Source organism: Cydia amplana, chromosome 23 (assembly GCF_948474715.1).
Source record: "Cydia amplana chromosome 23, ilCydAmpl1.1, whole genome shotgun sequence".
NCBI lineage: Eukaryota > Metazoa > Arthropoda > Insecta > Lepidoptera > Tortricidae > Cydia > Cydia amplana.
In genome coordinates, this window is record NC_086091.1 from 1,963,011 (window position 1) to 1,980,800 (window position 17,790).

General features: G+C 36.8%; 2 long non-coding RNA genes across 2 annotated transcripts in view; one reads left to right on the forward strand and one right to left on the reverse strand.

The window, feature by feature from the left end:
- Positions 1 to 17,790, forward strand: part of LOC134658889 (uncharacterized) — a 582,766-nt gene that overhangs the window by 364,180 nt on the left and 200,796 nt on the right. The gene's annotated exons all lie outside the window — the stretch shown is intronic.
- LOC134658875 (uncharacterized) overlaps positions 1 to 17,790 on the reverse strand; it is a 397,606-nt gene that overhangs the window by 180,432 nt on the left and 199,384 nt on the right. Inside the window, exon 2 of the long non-coding RNA XR_010097752.1 lies at positions 12,336 to 12,596. This is a non-coding gene — a long non-coding RNA (uncharacterized LOC134658875). The remainder of the gene's footprint in view (positions 1 to 12,335; positions 12,597 to 17,790) is intronic.

The window sequence follows — 17,790 nt, forward strand, 5'->3', positions numbered from 1 at the left end:
TGACTGTGTCATTTTGTATGGGATTTTGAGTTTCCAATACGTCCCGCTTTAAAATTCTGTTCAAAATCTCATACAAAACTGAGCATTTTACCGTACGCTGTTCAAAATCTCATACAAAACTGAGCATTTTACCGTACGCTGTTCAAAATCTCATACAAAACTGAGCATCTTACCGTACTGCATGTCACCGTATAAGTTATACCTGCCGGCCTAGCCAAGCTGACAATCGCTATCGCTTCGCTATCGAATCGCTTTGTGTCTCTCTATCACTCTTCCATATTAGTGCGACAGTGACAGTTGCGTTTGCGTTTCGCAATATAACACTTTAAACTCTCGCGTTTTGTATAGTTTGTAGCTTTCTAATAGACCCCGAAGGCTAATCCTATTGTCTATTGTTCAGTAAAACCGCACGTGCTACTTACCTGCAAAAAAGGGTCCTAATTATTCTATTTGGCACCTGAGCGCGGGCTAGTCCAACGCTCAAAAAACCAGTGTAGGTGCGCTCTCCGATAACGCGCCTTTGTTACGCATCTCGATGACACATTTTAGACTGGTTCTGTAGCGTTCGACTCGCCGGCACTCGGTAACCGAAGTACCGATTTTTTATGCAGGTGGTTGTGGCACGTAGCACGAGCGGTTTTTAGCTACAAACTATACACAGTTGCGTTTCGATCGCTACGGAGCATAAGCGATTGGCATGTTGGCTACGCGGCCTGTACAGTAAGTACTTAACGCAATCTATATTTAATATAAATGGAAACGATTATGATTAATTACACAACATTAATCAAAGATGTAAAAACGGGGATCATACCATCCGGTGGTTAGAGCAACCGGATATCATAAATTAATTTTCTATTCGCAAAGCACTTTATAAAAACCAGTTTAGCTAGAGCTCTATTACATTAACAACTCGGTGGCAGCATGGTTGCATTTTTATCGCCTGTCACTATGCCTGTCACTTTCGCACTTACATACTTGTTACAACGTGAAAGGCATGGTGACAGGCGATAATAAAATAAATTAATTAAAAATTAAAAAACACGACTGCAGTTTAAAAGCGAACTGAAAAGCTAGAAATAATTTTTAGTTATGTTAGGTACTCAACTTAATGAATGTAAAATAGAATATAAGTGTTCAGTCAGGGTCATAAACAGCAATCGGAAAAGTTTAGGCTCATTTAGGATCGTGACTGTACCTGCATATTTTATTTCGATTGCAGTCGGGGACCTGTGAATGGGAAAATTTCAATATATCAAGGTCCCCGACTGCAATCGAAATAAAATATGCAGGTACAGTCACGATCCTAAAGAGCCTAAACTTTTCCGATTGCTGTTTATGACCCTGACTGAACACTTATATTCTATTTTACATTCATTAAGTTGAGTACCTAACATAACTAAAAATTATTTCTAGCTTTTCAGTTCGCTTTTAAACTGCAGTCGTGTTTTTTAATTTTTAATTAATTTATTTTATTTTATACATTTTAGTGACCATTTAAACCAACCACATTTTTTATGATTTAAGACAATTTAGTTGCTTCAAGGAGATTTTATCACGTTGATCTTTGATATGTTAGCATAAAAGGTGCTTAAAAACCTAACTAGGTCTGACCCAAAAACCAAACGTATTGAAAAGTGCTATATGGCTTAATATCTCTGCAACTACATAATTATTTCCTATTAGTTGGCTTTCGGCCTTCGCAATTAAGATACTTGGGGAAGCTGCAGAAAGATGCACGCTTTCTTACGCTCCGGGCCTTCGGCCCTACGCGAAGCTCGGCCTTCGCCCTTCGCAATTAAGATACTTGGGCAAGCTGCAGAAAGCGTGCACCTTCCTTACGCCCCGGGCCTTCGGCTCTACGCGAAGCTCGGCCTTCGGCCTTCGCAATTATGAAATTTGGGGAAGCTGCAGAAAGCGTGCACCTTTCTTACGCTCCGGGCCTTCGGCCCTACGCGAAGCTCGGCCTTCGGCTTCCGTAATTAAGAAACTTGAGGAAGCTGCAGAGAGCGTGCACCTTTCTTACGGTCCGGGCCTTCGGCCCTGCGCGAAGCTCGGCCTTCGGCATTCGCAATTAAGATACTTGGGTAACCTGCAGAAAACGTGCACCTTTCATACGCTCCGGGCCTTCGGCCCTACGCGAAGCTCGGCCTTCGGCCTTCACAAATAAAAAACTTGGGGAAGCTGCAGAATGCGTGCACCTTTCTTACGCTACGGGCCTTCCGCCCTACGCGAAGCTCGGCCTTCGGCCTTCGCAATTAAGATACTTGGGGAAGCTAAAGAAAGCATGCACCTTTCTTACGCTCCAGGCCTTCGGCCCTACGCGAATCTCGGCCTTCGGAATTAAGATACTTGGGGAAGCTGCAGAAAGCGTGCATCTTTCTTACGCTCCGGGCCTTCGGCCCTACGCGAAGCTCGGCCTTCGGCTTTCGTAATTAAGAAATTTGAGGAAGCTTCAGAGAGCGTGCACCTTTCTTACGGTCCGGGCCTTCGGCCCTACGCGAAGCTCGGCCTTCGGCCTTCGCAATTAAGATACTTGGGGAAGCTGCAGAAAGCGTGCACATTTCTTACGCTCCGGGCCTTCGGCCCTACGCGAAGCTCGGCCTTCGGCCTTCGCAATTATGATACTTGGGGAAGTTACAGGAAGCACGCACCTGCCTTACGCTTCGGACCGTCGGCCCTATGCGGAGTTCGGCCTTCGTAATTAAAATACTCGGGGAAGTTGCAGGAAGAGCCCATCTGTCTTAAGTTTTACTTACGTACGTACTACATACGGACACAGCTATAGGTACTACAGAATGAGAGATGAATATCATTATCTCATTCTAACAAATAGCTTTGTCCCTACTTACGTAAGTAAAACTTACAAGTGTATCTCGGGCTTTATATAAAAAATACGTATAAAAATGTACGGTTATAATGACACTTTCACACTTTATTCTGTCGGTGCAGAGTTGTATCTGAAGACGGACTCTACAATCTCAGACTCTCTACAAAGAACTTATTTACACTTTTCTATTCCCTTAGCGCAATTTAGAACATATTGGCTTGGTTTCAAAACATGTAAAATATGATTAATATAATACCTATGTATAATTTTTTTTTTTATGATCAGCGGTCAAACCACTTCCTTTTAATATCCCAACAATAGAATAATATTTTATGAGATTAGCCTTTCTTAATATATTTTGTAAATTCTTACTTTCTTAAAATTGGACTTAAACCCTCATATTGTATATATATTATTGATCGTCTTTCAAAGCGCTTCATTTTGATGCCCTACTCGATGGGTTTGCAAGATATTTTTTTCTTAAGGTTGCGTAATATGGCGTATTAAGTCCGCCATATTGATTTTGTAATGACGTCACATAGCCTATGTCACCCGGGATGACGTAAGGATTCTAATGATATATCATACATCTAAATCGGTTAAGGCATTCTGAAGTTATCGTGGAATAAAGAAACTCACATACATATATACATACAAACATGAACGTTGAAAACAATACACTCTTTTTTTTGGGCAGTCGTGTAAAAATGCGACCGTGCTACCGCCGCAGTATATTTAAATTTTTTAACAAAAAACGGAGCAAAGCAATTTTACTTATTCGCGAAAACTTTTCAAATTGAAGATTATTTCTACACACAATCATGTGTTAATTTTTTTTGTGTATGACCACAGAATAAATAATAGTTCTAGGTACAAAAGACTCACTCTCTTACAAAACGCGTCTATTACGACAGATATGACCGCTAGGTGGTGCAAGCGCGAGCAGGCGTCCGTTCCGTAGCGGTGCGCAGGAACCACTATGGCTAGACACCAAAATTGGTGTGGGCCGCACGTACTTGTAGGTACTTGTAGCGACGCGACGAAATCGCAGAGTGAGCCACGCCTGGTATGATAATATCTATTTCAGTTCATAATTTATACAGAGTCTAAGTCCACTCCGGCCAATACATACTAATTACTAACAGTAAATATACATACTAACATAAATACTAGTTTAGTTAAAGGCCTACCTAATTTGTAAAATTTGACGATCTGAATATACTGGTTGTGAGTTATAGTTTTGTGAATTGCTGTACAATATGAGATGCGTTTATGTTTTGCCGCAATATGATATGTTGGCGTGTGAGCGTCTTCAAACCAGCTATAATGTCTGTATCTCAAAATAAAGAAAAATCTTAATTCAATAACAATAATAAATAAATCACAAATAGAGAGAGACCATTTTAAAAACAGTGTCAAACAGTTTCAATTTTGTGCATTAGAATTTACCTAAGGGAGGGAAGGCTAAAGCGGGAACACTAACGGAAAAAGGCTATTTTTTTTCATATTGACCGAGTGAAAGTTGCGACCTGTAGAGGAGAGCATCTGGACATACGAAAGCATTTTTAGCTGAAACGGAGACCTATGCTAACGCTCGGTCAGTGAAATAATTATAATTTGTAACAAAAACATCCTGAAACACCTACGTTTGAAAATGGACACCTTTCTAATACATTAGTGCGCAAACAAACCAAAAATCCCAAATTGCACCTCCTATCACGTACAAACATCGTAATTTTTACAAATGACCCCGATTCGACATTTATGGACGCATTAAGCAATACTCATACCACACGGCAGCCATTTTGAACACGACTTGAATTCCAAAATGGCGGCTTTGCGATGACAGCGTTTCATTTGTTTTAATTTGCGCTAATACGTGTTTTGCGTTTAGGGCGCGCTAAGGGGAGAAGTTTGGGCGGTTTAATTTCTTATGTCTTGGCAATTGTAACTTTTGGGTTCAGGTATTATTTTCATTACGATGATAATGGGGGTTAGGGGTAATTAGAATTGTAAGTAGTCTGTGTCAGAAGCAATAATTTCGAACGAGTTTTTTCAAGAGTTAATTAAGTACTAGTTTTATTTGGGAAATAAAATATTTTTCTTGCTATTCATAAACATGTAAAAATGTTAACGATAAAAAATAAATTCAAACAAGGGACCATTTTTCGTGAAAATCGACTTAATTTCAACGTAATTTTGATACTTTAACAATCTACAACATTTTCTGAAACTGTTCTTATACATTATTTTGTATAATTTTAATTTAAGAAGACGAGAAGTCGTGCTAATATAAACCAATACTTGTTATTTAGATATTACGTAACAAAAGGTATACAATTTCAACGACTAATCTATCAATTTTACATTTTGGCTCTAAAATCGTTAACGGGCTCTTAATAACTAGATAAGTATGGGACACATTTTTGTGTAAGGGCATACATATTTTTACACTTGACTGTACATCATTTCTGCAATTCTTAACTCGTTCACTCATTCAGTGTTAAAAGATCAACTTGCAAATCAGTTCGTAAATTCAATACGATTCGCTAAGTGGATAATTTGGGACGTCAGTCATCGTTGCAGTCATTAAAGATTTGGTTGTCTGACTAAACAATTAGGCGGGTTTCGGCTCGAGTGTCAGTCTTCTCAGGATAAAAGTAAGTAGTAAGTTTTTGTACCTTTTGTAAAGTTCCTGGTAGGTAAAGACGAGGATAATTAACGTTTATTTCTGCTCTATGTATCGAGTACTACGTATATGTAGGGGAAACTGGGGAGGGTAGATCACCCCTTTTGTTTTTAGCATACATTTTCTTAACTATTTGTAGTATTGAAAAACTTTATAGACCATACGACTCAGAATTTATCTCTTCATTAATAGTTTGAATTAGAACAGATTTGTGCAATAAATTAGATCATTATTTAATGAAAACCCATACTGTTGACTTTTACCATGTGTCCCCTATGTAAGGGAGACTTGTTTACCCCTGGTCGGGAGCCTTGATCCTAGGGGGATCAAGTGACCCTGGTTCTTGGGACACATGGTAAACATATTTTTACCATGTCTCCCCATACCAGATTCTCATTGATTATATAACTCGGATCGCTATTAGCAATGCATCTATAATTTGTAAAATACACAGCAAACATATATATATTGCATCTTCCATGCTTTGAAGTTGTATTTCCGGTAATCAGATGTCCAAGCCGAAGGGATCAAGTCTTCCAGATTTGGGGACACTTGGTAAAAAGATTTTAAGTGGCAATGTCATATTTCGAGGGTAGTATCTACATTAATTTATTCACTTTATCTACATAAAATTAATATATGAAGATATCAAACACATATTAATCCATAATCTTATACTTTTAAAAAACAGTGTAATCGTATTATCCATAAAACAACATAAAATAGGGAATCAATTTTTGTACCAAAAAAAAGTTAAAAAAAAAACAAAAATCTAAGTTATTAACATAAAATTTCTTGTAACAAGCTAATTTTTTTAAAGTTCTTATGAAGGTATTTTTAGCGTCAGATACCTACAGCAATTTTAATTTTTTTACCCATCACTGGTCGTTATTGTTTACTATAATAAATAAGTTTAGAAATTTACTGCTCACGTTTCGAGGACGGTGTTTGAGCTGCATAATCCTAAAATCCTTTCTATGGACCGTCGGTTCTATAGTACATAAGGTCGGAAAGCCATTGAAATAGCATTTCATCCATAAAAACAAATATCGCCGGTTGAAAACCAAATATCGTTATAAGTGTTTTTGTCGACCGAGTAACATCCCCTGTGTGTAAAACGTTTAACTTGATAAAAAAGACCAAGTACGGGTAGTTCGTAAAATGTTGATGTCAACTTTAGTCAGTTTTTTCAAAGGCCACGGGGATAATTCCGTTTTCGGAGTCGGTTGTGTGATGAATCAAAGTCCTTGGTACAATCATTTACTTTTAATTTACTCCGACTAGTTACTTCTACGTACACTCTTAAACAATCTTAAGTTCACAAGCAGCAACCTTCGTGCTAAATTTAGTGTTACTCGTTCCAGCGCCGAGCGAGAATGAGCCTTCCACCCCATGGTACATTATATTTATACTCTTTTATCATTACAATCTGCGGGTAGGAGAGAAGGGTCATTTTCGCGACGACCGACAGATTAATTAACAAATATTCGGGTATACACAGATCATATTTTTAATCACTACCTACTGAATACCATTATTTTAACTCGAAATCTTATGAAATATCACACTCGGCCATCCGACTGCGTGCTACCTCCGGTGCACGATCAACAATAATATCACACTCGGCCGTGTTGCCTAAATGCCTTTACAGTCCTATTTATCGCTTATTAATCGCTTTATTATTACTTACTTAATTTTACTACTTAATTTTACAGTGCATTGGTGTTAGGCTGTAATGCTGTAAAATTTGTTTTCAATAAATATCAAATATCAAATTTATTTTCGTTGTAGTCAGTTTATAGAATACTAATACTCTTCATTGTATACCTCATTAGCATTTATACTAAAAAGCATGTAAAGGTTCACGAAATACATGTACTTTATGAATATAATGTTTTTTGGGGAAGCTAATACGTCATTACATTAACAACTTAATCAGGCTTGTAATTAACAGTTGCAATGGGTGTACGATTACAATACTAGGCTACAAACTTGATGACAACTTCCACTCGTAAGATCCCTCTTGACCGTCGCCTTGACTCCCGCGGTCCTTCGTACGGGTCAACTGAGAGAGGCCACCGTCGTCTGCGCCCGCTGTTGTGACGACATCTGTCTTCAGGCACCTCACGCTCGACTGTCGCAGTGTACCACGTCATCTGTCCACCGTCGCTGACCTCATTTTTTCCTGTAATTAAATTTCAGTGCGCTGTATGATTGTTTGTTAAAATTTATTTTCACCCTACACAGCATGCTTTTTCCTGTTTAAATTCTACGAACTCTCTAAACTGTCCAAACTCTCTTTATTAAACTCTTTAAACTCATTGAACAGACTCGTTAGTCTCATTGGACAGACTCGTTAGACTCATTGGACAGACTCGTTAGACTCATTGGACAGACTCGTTAGACTCATTGGACAGACTCGTTAGACTCATTGGACAGACTCGTTAGACTCATTGGACAGACTCGTTAGACTCATTGGACAGACTCGTTCGACTCATTGGACAGACTCGTTAGACTCATTGGACAGACTCGTTAGACTCATTGGACAGACTCGTTAGACTCATTGGACAGACTCGTTAGACTCATTGGACAGACTCGTTAGACTCATTGGACAGACTCGTTAGACTCATTGGACAGACTCGTTAGACTCATTGGACAGACTCGTTAGACTCATTGGACAGACTCGCTAGACTCATTGAACAGACTCGTTAGACTCATTGAACAGACTCGTTAGACTCATTGAACAGACTCGTTAGACTCATTGAACAGACTCGTTAGACTACTCGGACTACTCAGACTACTCAGATCCATCAGACTACTCAGATCTATGGACTCAGGCAGCATACCTGCATATCTGCATTCATAACAGCACATCTACATGGCTGTAGACTATGAATGTAACAGCACATCTACATGGCTGTAGACTTTCTGGCAGCACACTACATGGCCGCACTCTTTAAAACCTTTAAACTCAACTCAAAACTCTTTAAACTTTAAAACCTTTAAACTCAACTCAAAACCCTTTAAACTTTAAAACCTTTAAACTCAACTCAAAACTCTTTAAACTTTAAAACCTTTAAACTCAACTCAAAACTCTTTAAACTTTAAAACCTTTAAACTCAACTCAAAACTCTTTAAACTTTAAAATCATTAAATTAAACTGAACTTTAAAATCATTAAACTCAAATCTTTAAACTCAAAACTCTTTAAAACCATTAAACTAATCTTTAAACTCAATACTTTAAAATCATTAAACTAATCTTTAAACTCAACTCTTTAAACTTTAAATCTTTAACTCAACTCTTTAAACTTTACAGGTAAACTTTAAAATCTTTAACTGAACTCTTTAAACTTTAAAATCTTTAACTCAACTCTGTAAACTTTAAAATCTTTAACTGAACTCTTTAAACTTTAAAATCTTTAACTCAACTCTTTAAACTTTAAAATCTTTAACTCAACTCTTTAAACTTTAAAATCTTTAACTCAACTCTTTAAACTTTAAAATCTTTAACTCAACTCTTTAAACTTTAAAATCTTTAACTCAACTCTTTAAACTTTAAAATCTTTAACTCAACTCTTTAAACTTTAAAATCTTTAACTCAACTCTTTAAACTTTAAAATCTTTAACTCAACTCTTTAAACTTTAAAATCTTTAACTCAACTCTTTAAACTTTAAAATCTTTAACTCAACTCTTTAAACTTTAAAATCTTTAACTCAACTCTTTAAACTTTAAAATCTTTAACTCATCTCTTTAAACTTTAAAATCTTTAACTCAACTCTTAACCCAACTCTGCAGCACACCTACATGTCCGCACTTATAAGCAGCACACCTACATGTCCGCACTCATAAGCAGCACACCTACATGTCCGCACTCATAAGCAGCACACCTACATGTCCGCACTCATAAGCAGCACACCTACATGTCCGCACTCATAAGCAGCACACCTACATGGATAACTGGCCATTAGATTTGGTTAAGTACACCACCTACATGGTGACTAACTTCACTATTACCCACCTACATACATAGGGAACTAGACGTTAGATCTGGTTATAGTACACCACCTACATGGTGACTAACTTCACTATTACCCACCTACATACATAGGTAACTAGACATTAGATTTGGTTATAGTACACCACCTACATGGTGACTAACTTCACTATTACCCACCTACATACATAGGTAACTAGACATTGGATCTGGTTATAGTACACCACCTACATGGTGACTAACTTCACTATTACCCACCTACATACATAGGTAACTAGACATTAGATCTGGTTATAGTACACCACCTACATGGTGACTAAATTCATTATTACCCACCTACATACATAGGTAACTAGACATTAGATCTGGTTAAGTACATCACCTACATGGTGCACATACATAACAGCCAATTCAACATTGAAATTTTAAATTTTAATTGTTGCTATCCAACCACCTACATGCCACTCATACATACTAATGACAACGTGTGATTAAGCCCTTGGGAGCTGACAGGTTAATAGAGTCCTTTTATTCATTTCGGGAACTAATCATGACTTTACTATTAGATCATTTAGCTCATACTATGTAATAGATCAAGTTCAGTATTCGAAACTCAAGTATAGGATGTAGGTACACGTGTTAGCAACACTAGCAATGTTTAAAAAAAAACACAAATGAAATGTGGGTAAGGAATTATTTTGAATAAAAAAAATATAACAGGCGGGTATTCTGGACAGGCAAGATGATCGAGGTGTAACGGCTGGTTCTTTGTTAAAATAATATACGTTTAATTAATTGGAAAAGCAAAATACATTGATTTACAAATCAAAGGCTGTATATATTTCTGGAAGCAGATGACCTTCTAATACACGTAAACACTTAATTTAACGACAGTACGTATTTTAACTAAATCTAACAACCGAGCACGTTTATACTTAAAAACATACTACTACACTGTACAGCCTAATCGTAAGTATTCTAATTCTAAGACAACTTGTAACCACGGCCTAAAAATAACATGACTCTTGTAAAAAAAATAAGGTTTTCAACTCGCTCAATGCCTGTATCGATTTTGATTAGTAGCAGATTTATAAATTACGTAACACGTCTGCATTTGTTACTTCAACTTAACCATGATCGCGTATCTACATATTCTCAATCAGGCTTTAAGATTATAAGCATTATTACAACTTAAAACTTACTACCACAACGTCCGAGTATATAAAACATGTATATGTATACTAGGTACTCACACGTTCTAGTCCTTTTATGGGCGCCGTTGACCACCACTTCGGACTTGTGATGAATCAAAGTCCTTGGTACAATCATTTACTTTTAATTTACTCCGACTAGTTACTTCTACGTACACTCTTAAACAATCTTAAGTTCACAAGCAGCAACCTTCGTGCTAAATTTAGTGTTACTCGTTCCAGCGCCGAGCGAGAATGAGCCTTCCACCCCATGGTACATTATATTTATACTCTTTTATCATTACAATCTGCGGGTAGGAGAGAAGGGTCATTTTCGCGACGACCGACAGATTAATTAACAAATATTCGGGTATACACAGATCATATTTTTAATCACTACCTACTGAATACCATTATTTTAACTCGAAATCTTATGAAATATCACAGTTGTATAATTAAAAACTGAATTATACGCCATTAAATTCCGTTTTAATAAACAATAATGAGTCAAAAACCTTGAAAGTTTAAATCAGTGTTTCTCTGGTCGTACTTTCGCGGCATGATTTACTAAAGAAAAGAAAATATTTATGATAGCTCTATGAATCATTTTGTAAGTAAATTTATTACAATGTATACTTGATCGCTTTGGGGGTGACATGATCCCGGAATCATATCTCCCCTGAAGAAAAAGACAGTCTCCCCATACATAGTAAGATTATAAAACGTGCCGTACTAGAAACATGTGTTCGCGTATATCAATGTAATCCAAGTTAATCATCACTTCAATAAACAACAAATAAAATAAGCACACTCACTAACATCATTTCCAACTCATATTATAAAATAAATCCATTTAAAGCTTACTGAAAATTTAATATAGTACGCAGAAAATCTTTCACCGTCCGCCATTTTTGAACCACTGACTTTTCCGATACAGTGCCCTGACAGAACGTGAAGTTAGGAACGAATGAATGAGTGTTACTAGCGCAAAAAATTGTATCTCGTTTGGTTTGATTAAAAATGAAGTTTACCAAGTGCCCCCTAGGGATCGACCCTCCCCACCCTCACCTATATGTATGTGTGGGTGTGCTGTAGCACAACCGAGGCCCTAGTACACATTTTTGAAGTGAAAACTTTTTTAGCGGCGCTGTGCACTTTTTGTGATGGGGAAAAAATGTTAAACTCGCGACAGATCACGTGACCGTAAGACGGACACGTGACCTGATCGAAAGTTACAATGTCATTGAGTTTTTCCTTCTTGATTTAAATGCCATCTAGTAAGTTTCCCTCTAACTGGTATTAATATAACTCGAGTACTAACATTGATGTGCTTAGGGGTTTCAAGTAATGCGACGAAATAACGCTAGATGGCGTTAACCTCAATTATACATAGTGCAGCAGACATTTTGCAATAGTGATTGAGTTTTCAATTCTGCCGGCACTCCCTGAGTGCAACCCGTTGTTTTTAGGGTTCCGTAGCCAAATGCCAGCCACTTTTTTCCGAAACTATAAGAACTATACTGTTGAAACTTGGTAAGTAGATGTATTCTGTTAACCGCATTAAGATTTTCACACAAAAATAGAAATAAAACAATAAATTTTGGGGGTTCCCCATACTTAAAACTGAAACTCAAAAAATTTTTTTCATATGGATAGGTCTTCAAAAATGATATTTAGGTTTCTAATATCATTTTTTTCTAAACTGAATAGTTTGCGCGAGAGACACTTCCAAAGTGGTAAAATGTGTGTGTCCCCCCCCCCGTAACTTCTAAAATAAGAGAATGATAAAACTAAAAAAAATATATGATGTACATTACCATGCAACCTTCCACCGAAAATTGGTTTGAACGAGATCTAGTAAGTAGTTTTTTTTTAATACGTCATAAATCCCCTAAATACGGAACCCTTCATGGGCGAGTCCGACTCGCACTTGGCCGCTTTTTTTGTCTAGTTAGGCTATTAAGTGTCCCACTGCTGGACAAAGGCCTCTTCTCGTTTCCTCCACTCAACCCTGTCGTTTGCTCTCTCCGGCCAAAGTTGTCCCGCCATCTCCTTTTCGGTCCGCATAAAGAGCATAAGGACCTTTTAGGCAAAGAAAGCCACAAATGATCTCAAAGACAAACTAGCTGCCGTATTAGAACTTCAAGATATTCACAAGAGACGACACGTACTAAATCCATTCTAGATACGTTATAGTTTAGATATCAACTAGTTCTCTTTTGCAGCGCAATTCGGGCAACCAATGTCACTTTTACGTTGGATAGAGTTAGATATCTATTAGATGTGAATTGGATCTCTAAGTCATATCCTGTGGAAATCGTTCAAGAGTATCTCCAGAATCGCGCAAATGTCAAATTTGACAGGTTAGATCTTAAACATATCGTTATCGTATCTTGGTGATGTCTAAAAGATATCTAATAGATGTCTATTTCAAAATCCGAATGGGGCCCTAGATCTATCTCTAATCTTACACGGTAAACACTAAATACCTAGGTAAGGTAGGTACTATTAATAATTCTGAGGATGTAATGTGATACTACATTTCCATCGCATTGTTTTGCTCCACAATAAACAGAAGACGATCTCTCAAGTTACGGCACAGATTAAATAATACAACAGATACTGCACTGCAATAATGGAGTAGAATTGGACCAAGTTAACTCTGCGTGACATTTGCTTTTGCTATGACAAAGTGTAAATAAATAAATATTTAGGACATTCTTACACAGATTGACTAAGTCCCACAGTAAGCTCAAGAAGACTTGTGTTGTGGGTACTCAAACAACGATATACCTATATAATATATGAATACATAAATACATAGAAAACACCCAAGACTCGGGAACAAATATCTGTGCTTATCACACAAATAAATGCCCTTACCGGTATTCGAACCCAGGGCCGCGGCTTCACAGGCAATGTCATCATTAATGTGAAATTTCTATGAAAATATGACCTTATACTCCCACTTATATTCAAATCGGTGCTAAACCAATAAAGTTTCGAGTAGAAATTAGTAAAAAATAAACTATAGTTGGTCAATTGAACTAATTTGTCAGTAAATAAGAACAAAAAAAACTATACCCATCCTTTTCTTTCTTCCTTTCTAGTGCTAGTGTAAGACAAAGGTAGTATGATTCAAACATAGACAGAGCTGTCTATGTTTGAAATGAGACAGTCCTTTAACAAACTTTAATAAACTTTAGTGGATTTACCTATTATTAGGTATATTGATATTTCTAGAATGTTTTTCGTAGACGGCGTATCTGTGTACGATTCTGTAATCTATGGTTACGTCTCGTTTTGCAGGAATCCGAGTTTAAAACTGATTTGCAGTGGCTTCTTTCTCAAGAACTGAGAATAACTCTGATTTTCTCTGGTTTCTATTATTGTAAATACTTTTTAATTTCAATAAGTTCTTTACACAAAGCGTAAACATTAATAAAACTGGCCAAGTGCGAGTAAGCCTCGCGCACGAAGGGTTCCGTACCATTACGCAAAAAATATTTTGTCAAAAGTTTCATATTTCATACTAGCTTTTATCGCTGACTGTACTTTTCAACAGTCAACTAGTATTCATCGAGACAATTCTAACAAACCCAAACACAATTAGGTTGCGTTGTTTTATCACAGAGTTCCTATGGCCACCTCCTGTCTCCATCATCAGATCAGCTCGATGGTACCATAATATTGCATTGTCACCCAACTTAGATACATAATATATGCTATGTTTCAGCTAAATAAAATAATGGGAAGTGGGTCTAATTTAGGTTACAAGATTTGATCCGAACATACATATATATGTACATACATACATACATACCAAAATTGCAAGTTGAGCAATAGCTTGTAAAAACTAGAAGAGATAACCAAGTATTTAAAGTAATAATCAAATATTACGCTATTTAAAATAGTAAGTAAGTTAATTTGAAAGGAATGTAAGTAAAAAATCCGTAAATGCAGTGCTTCATAACCCATCCCACTCTAACGTATGCACGTTTTATCTTCCGTCTCTTCCTAGCGCCACGCGTAAGGTTATTTTGCAATCATCTTGAAACCAGCTTTGAGTATAGTTTAGTCATTCTAAAAGATCCTAACTATCTATATTATGTGTCGTTTTCTATAAAAAGGAGCCCTCGTTTTATAATAAGTGTAAATTAAATACTTACTTAATAAATATGTGTAATGTGTGTGTATTATGAAATAAATGTTAAGTATAAATAGTTGTTATTCATGAATACTTATTTAAATACATTTTACATGTTAAGCTACAAAGACATAAATTAAAAAATAATTAGGTCACAAGAGACGGTATTATCAGTAAAAAGCTATCTCATGATCATCATCGCGTTGTCCCGGCATTTTGCCACGGCTCATGGGAGCCTGGGGTCCGCTTGGCAACTAATCCCAGTAATTGGCGTGGGCACTAGGTTTTACGAAAGCGACTGCCATCTGACCTTCCAACCCAGAGGGTAAACTAGGTCCGTATTGGTATTAGTCCGGTTTCCTCTCGATGTTTTCCTTCACCGAAAAGCGACTGGTAAAGCGCTTCAAAAAGCTATCTCATGATGAGCACAATTTTTTTTTTCCTGAGCCATGGGTGTTTTCTATGTATTTAAGTATTTATGTATAATATATATCGTTGTCTGAGTACCCACAACACAAGATTTCTTGAACTTATTGTGGGGCTTAGTCAATTTGTGTAAGAATGTCCACTATTTATTATTATTATTTACCTGTCTGAAATATCGATAATTTACACTTTTACGGTATAAGTGCATAACACACATAGACGGTAGGATCCTATAGAAGTGGTATACGCGTGCTTCCATGAGGGACAAAAGATAGGTACGCAATGCGACACTATGATTGGTCGAATTTATTTCTTGCCCACCATAATCCATACTAATTTACGGTGGGGAATAAAAAAAATTGTGAGACTGTGACAAGGACAAACAATAATAGCGCTTTCGCTCGCTGCTACTCCTACTGAGTCTATCCCGTTCGGTCATTTCCCCCTACCCCTCATTCCAGGTCCAGTTAAAATACTAGGTTCATGATAACACATGAGTCCTTTTCTCTGACACTGACACAATACACACGCCGTTTCTCATTCGAACCAGTAGATACCGGTTTCTAGTTTATAAATAAATCGGTTTTCTTATTTTACTATCGGGGCGCTGACGATTTCATGACTATATTTGCAAGTCTGGTTAAGTGCATATTAAATTAATATGATGTTGATGCGTTTGCGATGTTAAGGTGTGTTAGGTTATTATAGGGTATGATAAAGTTGTGTGGTGGGGGGACTTAAAGCGATGGCAATATAGCATCTTACCTTATTATACCTTAACGAGCAATAACGAACGATCTAACGATTTCGATGAAATTTGCTATTTATATGGGTTTTCGGGGGTGAAAAATCGATATAGCTAATAGGTCTTATCTCTAGGAAAACGCGCATTTTTGAGTTTTTATATGTTTTCCAAGCATGGCATATAGCTATGTGGCGAATTTTAGTGGGTACAAAATATTATAATATGCCAGGCAGACATAGCAGGCTTAAATATAACAATTAAATTAGGATAAGTCGGATTCAGAATACATCGGCAGCATTTCTGCATGACATTGCTGCAAATGTCAAACATCTGGGTAGCAACATCGAGTTTGATATTTCTAGTCAAATTTTATAATTGATTTAATGAACATTTTGACGTTTCCTGAAGCAATGCAGCCGGTAATGTGATGCCGCAAATCTCTGTCTGTCTAAATCCAAACGGTATCTAAAAAACAGTTTGGCTACCACCAGTTTGGCACTGACATATTCGCTATCGTGTACATAACTTACATTCTACGCATCTCGCTCGTACTCGCATATTAGTGGGAGCCAGCTGTACTTATAGAAATTAAGTTACGCAGACGTTAGCGAATATGTCAGTCATTGACTTATATCCCAAGAATGGCCTTACGTGCACTAAAAATGGTAATAGTTCAGCGATATCACTCACGAATTCGAGCCAATCGTGTAGTCTAACGCAACTAGTTGCGACCAATCGCGCGCGTGACGCGAACTCAACAACCAATCGCGTTGTAGCGGTGTCACACCGCTGTACTGGCCCTATTCATGGCCCATTCTTATTGCCCGTAAGGCTAGTCTTGAGATATTATATACGTCAATGATGTCAGTTCGATACTGCTAAGGCAGTCGTGGTACGACTACAGTTCATATTAGTCACGTATATTTTTTAGAATTCACCCTAATATAGTTATGTTAAGTATAAACTACTTAGTTATTATAATAAAATTTAAAACTAAACTATGTTTGTTTGTAATGTTATTTAACTGTTAATAACAAGAACATTCCACTGTATCCCAACATAGGAAAACTCAAATCGAATCAAACACACTCAAATAAATCGGGTAAACTTTGTATAGAAATTCAATATTAAATTAAACCGTTTATTTGCTTTAACTATATACCTAAATGTTGAACGGGTATACCAAGAACGTTATAGAAGAAATTTTCTTTGTACAATTTTAATCTTTAGATATAAAAGTAAAATATAAAAACACATAAAAAGCAATATACCTATAAAATAAAGCCAATATGGCTAAGCATGGCTGACCAGTACTCGTACCACGAGTCACTGACAGTGTCAATGTATTATATAGTTGGTCAAACCAAATTGTCAGTAAATAAGAACAAAAAAAAACAATACTCATCCTTTTCTTTTGGGAGCTAGTACTAGTGTAAGACAAAGATACTATGATTCTCTCTGTCTATGTTTGAAATGAGACAGTCCTTTGACAAGCTATATTTGACAGCAATATCCGACACTAAAAATGCAATTTCCTTTCACGCTAACGATGCTAAAGATCTTTTCTCTTTTTCATACATTAAAAGTATCAACTAAAAAGCACTTTCTGAATTTATATTCATGAACAAATCCCAAGTTAACGAGCTGTGCCCTGTTTATCAAAAGCTTGTAACTTGTAATACAAGCGGAATTCACTTTTTGACAGCATTTGTTAGAAAGGGACTTTCACTTGTATTACAAGTAACAAGCTTTAGATAAACAGGGCAC